This window comes from Oncorhynchus masou, unplaced genomic scaffold, assembly GCF_036934945.1.
Source record: "Oncorhynchus masou masou isolate Uvic2021 unplaced genomic scaffold, UVic_Omas_1.1 unplaced_scaffold_871, whole genome shotgun sequence".
NCBI lineage: Eukaryota > Metazoa > Chordata > Actinopteri > Salmoniformes > Salmonidae > Oncorhynchus > Oncorhynchus masou.
Genome location: NW_027015171.1, coordinates 77696 through 83695, shown reverse-complemented (window position 1 = coordinate 83695; position 6000 = coordinate 77696). Strand labels below are relative to the sequence as shown.

At 53.0% G+C, this 6000-nt stretch overlaps 1 protein-coding gene and 1 pseudogene across 1 annotated transcript in view; both read left to right on the top strand.

Moving 5' to 3' along the window:
* LOC135537906 (protein unc-93 homolog B1-like) overlaps positions 1 to 6000 on the top strand; it is a 71118-nt gene that overhangs the window by 4550 nt on the left and 60568 nt on the right. The window lies entirely within an intron of this gene.
* LOC135537915 (catenin delta-1-like) overlaps positions 1271 to 6000 on the top strand; it is a 32268-nt pseudogene continuing 27538 nt past the window's right edge.

Genomic DNA, 6000 nt, shown 5'->3' with positions numbered 1-6000 from the left:
GGTGGTGCCTGTTGTCTGGGGTTGACTGAATGGGATGTGGTGGTGCCTGTTGTCTGGGGTTGACTGAATGGGATGTGGTGGTGCCTGTTGTCTGGGGTTGACTGAATGGGATGTGGTGGTGCCTGTTGTCTGGGGTTGACTGAATGGGATGTGGTGGTGCCTGTTGTCTGGGGTTGACTGAATGGGATGTGGTGGTGCCTGTTGTCTGGGGTTGACTGAATGGGATGTGGTGGTGCCTGTTGTCTGGGGTTGACTGAATGGGATGTGGTGGTGCCTGTTGTCTGGGGTTGACTGAATGGGATGTGGTGGTGCCTGTTGTCTGGGGTTGAATGAATGGGATGTGGTGGTGCCTGTTGTCTGGGGTTGAATGAATGGGATGTGGTGGTGCCTGTTGTCTGGGGTTGAATGAATGGGATGTGGTGGTGCCTGTTGTCTGGGGTTGAATGAATGGGATGTGGTGGTGCCTGTTGTCTGGGGTTGACTGAATGGGATGTGGTGGTGCCTGTTGTCTGGGGTTGACTGAATGGGATGTGGTGGTGCCTGTTGTCTGGGGTTGAATGAATGGGATGTGGTGGTGCCTGTTGTCTGGGGTTGACTGAATGGGATGTGGTGGTGCCTGTTGTCTAGGAGTTGAATGAATGGGATGTGGTGGTGCCTGTTGTCTGGGGTTGAATGAATGGGATGTGGTGGTGCCTGTTGTCTGGGGTTGAATGAATGGGATGTGGTGGTTGCCTGTTGAATGAATGGGATGTGGTGGTGCCTGTTGACTGAATGGGATGTGGTGGTGACTGTTGTCTGGGCCTGTTGACTGAATGGGATGTGGTGGTGCCTGTTGACTGAATGGGATGTGGTGGTGCCTGTTGACTGAATGGGATGTGGTGGTGCCTGTTGTCTGGGGTTGACTGAATGGGATGTGGTGGTGCCTGTTGTCTGGGGTTGACTGAATGGGATGTGGTGGTGCCTGTTGACTGAATGGGATGTGGTGGTGCCTGTTGTCTGGGGTTGACTGAATGGGATGGTGGTGCCTGTTGACTGGGGTTAGCAGATGAATGGGATGTGATGGTGCCTGTTGTCTGGGGTTGAATGAATGGGATGTGGTGGTGCCTGTTGTCTAGGGTTGACTGAATGGGATGTGGTGGTGCCTGTTGACTGAATGGGATGTGGTGGTGCCTGTTGTCTGGGGTTGACTGAATGGGATGTGGTGGTGCCTGTTGACTGAATGGGATGTGGTGGTGCCTGTGTGTGTGAAGGAGCCTGGGGCTCTGATGTCATGACATTGTCTCTGTGTCCTGTATTGTACTGCTCCTCTGAATGTTTGGAACCAACTCTGTTCCTCCTTGGCCACTGGCCCTGCGGTTACACACACACTGTCCTGCGTGTAAACTACTCCTGTCTTCCCCTCCTCTCTACAGAATGGGCGTGTTTCTTGCCGATGCGGACATAGAGAGGCTCACACTGAAGGAGGGATCGTCAACGGGACACATGTAGCTGTGTGTGTGCCGGAATATGTCTTCCTCTTTGGCAGTTGTGTGTCTGTCTATGTATCTGTGTGTGTGACATGTTTGCCTGTGTTAATTAAGTTCGCTAGTGTGCATTTATCTGTGTGTGTGTGTGTGTGTGTGTTATATTGTGGGTGTAACGGTGTCTGTCTCCGTTCTTCAGTACAGGATGGAGCCTGGTCAAGTCTCGTCCAGGAGACAGTTACCGTGGAAGATGACCCATACGAGAGTGCCCCACGTCATCTCCGTGGAAACCAGCGAGAGACGGCACCACGCGCCGCACAGAAACTACGGTACTACCTTTACTTCCACACACACAGTTGACACTTGAGGATTGTGAATGACATCAGCTAATGGATTGATCTTTTCTGCCTCCACACCCCTTACACTTCTCTCACTTACCTTTTTGCTCCCCTCCTTTTCCTCTCCAACCTCTCTACCTCTCCCCTGACTCATGTCACCTCCTCCGTGTCTGACACTAACCTCTCTCCCCTGACTCATGTCACCTCCTCCGTGTCTAACCTCTCTCCCCTGACTCATGTCACCTCCTCCGTGTCTGACACTAACCTCTCTCCCCTGACTCATGTCACCTCCTCCGTGTCTGACACTAACCTCTCTCCCCTGACCCATGTCACCTCCTCCGTGTCTGACACTAACCTCTCTCCCCTGACTCATGTCATCTCCTCCGTGTCTAACCTCTCTCCCCTGACTCATGTCATCTCCTCCGTGTCTAACCTCTCTCCCCTGACTCATGTCATCTCCTCCTCTAACCCTCCCCTGACTCATGTCATCTCCTCCCGTGTCTAACCCCTCTCCCCTGACTCATGTCATCTCCTCCGTGTCTGACACTAACCTCTCTCCCCTGACCATGTGTCATCTCCTCCGTGTCTAACCCTCTCCCTGACTCATGTCACCTCCTCCGTGTCTGACACTAACCTCTCTCCCCTGACTCATGTCATCTCCTCCGTGTCTAACCTAACCTCTCTCCCCTGACTCATGTCATCTCCTCCGTGTCTAACCTCTCTCCTGACTCTTGTCATCTCCTCCGTGTCTGACCAGTAATCTCTTCCCTCTCTCCCCTGACTCATGTCATCTCCTCCGTGTCTAACCCTTCCCTGACTCATGTCATCTCCTCCGTGTCTAACCTCTCTCCCTGACTCATGTCATCTCCTCCGTGTCTAACCTCTCTCCCCTGACTCATGTCATCTCCTCCGTGTCTAACCTCTCTCCCCTGACTCATGTCATCTCCTCCGTGTCTAACCTCTCTCCCCTGACTCATGTCATCTCCTCCGTGTCTAACCTCTCTCCCCTGACTCATGTCATCTCCTCCGTGTCTGACACTAACCTCTCTCCCCTGACTCATGTCATCTCCTCCGTGTCTGACACTAACCTCTCTCCCCTGACTCATGTCATCTCCTCCGTGTCTAACCTCTCTCCCCTGACTCATGTCATCTCCTCCGTGTCTAACCTCTCTCCTGACTCATGTCATCTCCTCCGTGTCTGACCTCTCTCCCCTGACTCATGTCATCTCCTCCGTGTCTAACCTCTCTCCCCTGACTCATGTCATCTCCTCCGTGTCTAACCTCTCTCCCCTGACTCATGTCATCTCCCCTCCACTGAACCATGTCATCTCCCCTCTGTGTCTAACCTCTCTCTCCCCTGACTCATGTCATCTCCTCCGTGTCTAACCTCTCTCCCCTGACTCTTGTCATCTCCTCCGTGTCTAACCTCTCTCCCCTGACTCATGTCATCTCCTCCGTGTCTAACCTATCTCCCCTGACTCATGTCATCTCCTCCGTGTCTAACCTCTCTCCCCTGACTCATGTCATCTCCTCCGTGTCTAACCTCTCTCCCCTGACTCATGTCATCTCCTCCGTGTCTAACCTCTCTCCCCTGACTCATGTCATCTCCTCCGTGTCTAACCTCTCTCCCCTGACTCATGTCATCTCCTCCGTGTCTAACCTCTCTCCCCTGACTCTTGTCATCTCCCTCTCCACAGGTTAAGAAGGTAGTGAAGACTACCATGACTCGTACAGTCATCCCCTCTGTGTCTGACAACCTCTCCCTGGATGGAGGGGGGTCTATGACAGGTGTCGGGGGTTACACCACCCCCATGGAGCGGGTCTACAGACAGCCAGGTCCTCCCATGGACTACCCCACCAACACCGTGCCCCGAAACTACCACTACGGACCCCCGGGAGGGTACGAGGACTACCGCCAGGGCCCTCCCTCCATAGGGGAGACCTACGCCAGCCTGAGCAGGGGAGCACGCATGGACGACCGCTACAGGTAGGACAGGTGGATCTGTTGTCTCTTTATCCATAGACGTAGAGTCGGGAGACAACGGGTATGTCCTCTCCTCTCTCCCTCCTCAACTCTCTCCCTCTCTACTTCTCCCCTCCAGGCCAGCTGATGGGTACCGGACCCTGGACTCAGGATACAGAGCCATCAGCAGGAACCAGCTGGACCCATACGCAGCACAGCCACAGGTGGGTCGTATGGCGTGTGTGTTAAATAAAGTGGGTCGTATGGGCAGTGTGTTGGAGCTGTCAGGACTGCAGAATGTGTGTTAATGTGATGATATTGTATTGGTCAGGTGGGTTGTATGGGCAGTGTGTTGGAGCTGACAGGGCTGCAGAATGTGTGTTAATGTGATGATATTGTATTGGTCAGGTGGGTTGTATGGGCAGTGTGTTGGAGCTGTCTGGACTGCAGAATGTGTGTTAAATAAAGTGGGTCGTAGGAGCAGTGTGTTGGAGCTGTCTGGACTGCAGAATGTGTTTTAACCTGATGATATTGTATTGGTCAGGTGGGTCGTATGGGCCAGTGTGTTGGAGCTGTCTGGACTGCAGAATGTGTGTTAATGATATTGTAAGGTGGGTCGTATGGGCAGTGTGTTGGAGCTGTCAGGACTGCAGAATGTGTTTTAACGTGATGATATTGTATTGGTCAGGTGGGTCGTATGGGCAGTGCGTTGGAGCTGTCTGGGATGCCGAGGTTTGTCCCAGAGCCGTACGGTCTGGAGGATGACCAGAGGAGTCTGGGATATGACGAGGCAGACTACGGCATGGGACCGGCCATCCACTACGGAACAGTACCACGCAACCAGCAAGCCTTCAACCACGGACCGCCCCGCAGAACAGGGTACATGTCCCAGTGTGTGTGGAGGGAGCGTGTGCAGTAATGTCTGGTCTCCTTCTCTGTATCCCTGGTTGTTTATTCAGTCAGTGTCCACTCCCTACTAACCCCTACCAGTGTAGTAGTGTCCACTCCCTACTAACCCCTACCAGTGTAGTAGTGTCCACTCCCTACTAACCCCTACCAGTGTAGTAGTGTCCACTCCCTACTAACCCCTACCAGTGTAGTAGTGTCCACTCCCTACTAACCCCTACCAGTGTAGTAGTGTCCACTCCCATACTAACCCCTACCAGTGTAGTGTCCACTCCCTACTAACCCCTACCAGTGTAGTAGTGTCCACTCCCATACTAACCCCTACCAGTGTAGTGTCCACTCCCATACTAACCCCTACCAGTGTAGTGTCCACTCCCATACTAACCCTACCAGTGTAGTAGTGTCCACTCCCATACTAACCCCTACCAGTGTAGTAGTGTCCACTCCCATACTAACCTCCCTACCAGTGTAGTAGTGTCCACTCCCTACTAACCCCTACCAGTGTAGTAGTGTCCACTCCCTACTAACCCCTACCAGTGTAGTAGTGTCCACCCTACTAACCCCTACCAGTGTAGTAGTGTCCACTCCCATACTAACCCCTACCAGTGTAGTAGTGTCCACTCCCATACTAACCCCTACCAGTGTAGTGTCCACTCCCTACTAACCCCCTACCAGTGTAGTGTCCACTCCCTACTAACCCCTACCAGTGTAGTGTCCACTCCCTACTAACCCCTACCAGTGTAGTATCCACTCCCTACTAACCCCTACCAGTGTAGTAGTGTCCACTCCCATACTAACCCCTACCAGTGTAGTAGTGTCCACTCCCATACTAACCCCTACCAGTGTAGTGTCCACTCCCTACTAACCCCTTCCAGTGTAGTGACCACTCCCTACTAACCCCTACCAGTGTAGTAGTGACCACTCCCTACTAACCCCTACCAGTGTAGTAGTGTCCACTCCCTACTAACCCCTACCAGTGTAGTAGTGTCCACTCCCTACTAACCCCCTACCAGTGTAGTAGTGTCCACTCCCTACTAACCCTACCAGTGTAGTAGTGTCCACTCCTACTAACCCCTACCAGTGTAGTAGTGTCCACTCCCTACTAACCCCTACCAGTGTAGTGTCCACTCCCATACTAACCCCTACCAGTGTAGTGTCCACTCCCTACTAACCCCTACCAGTGTGTAGTGTCCACTCCCTACTAACCCCCCTACCAGTGTAGTGTCCACTCCCATACTAACCCCTACCAGTGTGTAGTGTCCACTCCCTACTAACCCCTACCAGTGTAGTAGTGTCCACTCCCATACTAACCCCTACCAGTGTAGTAGTG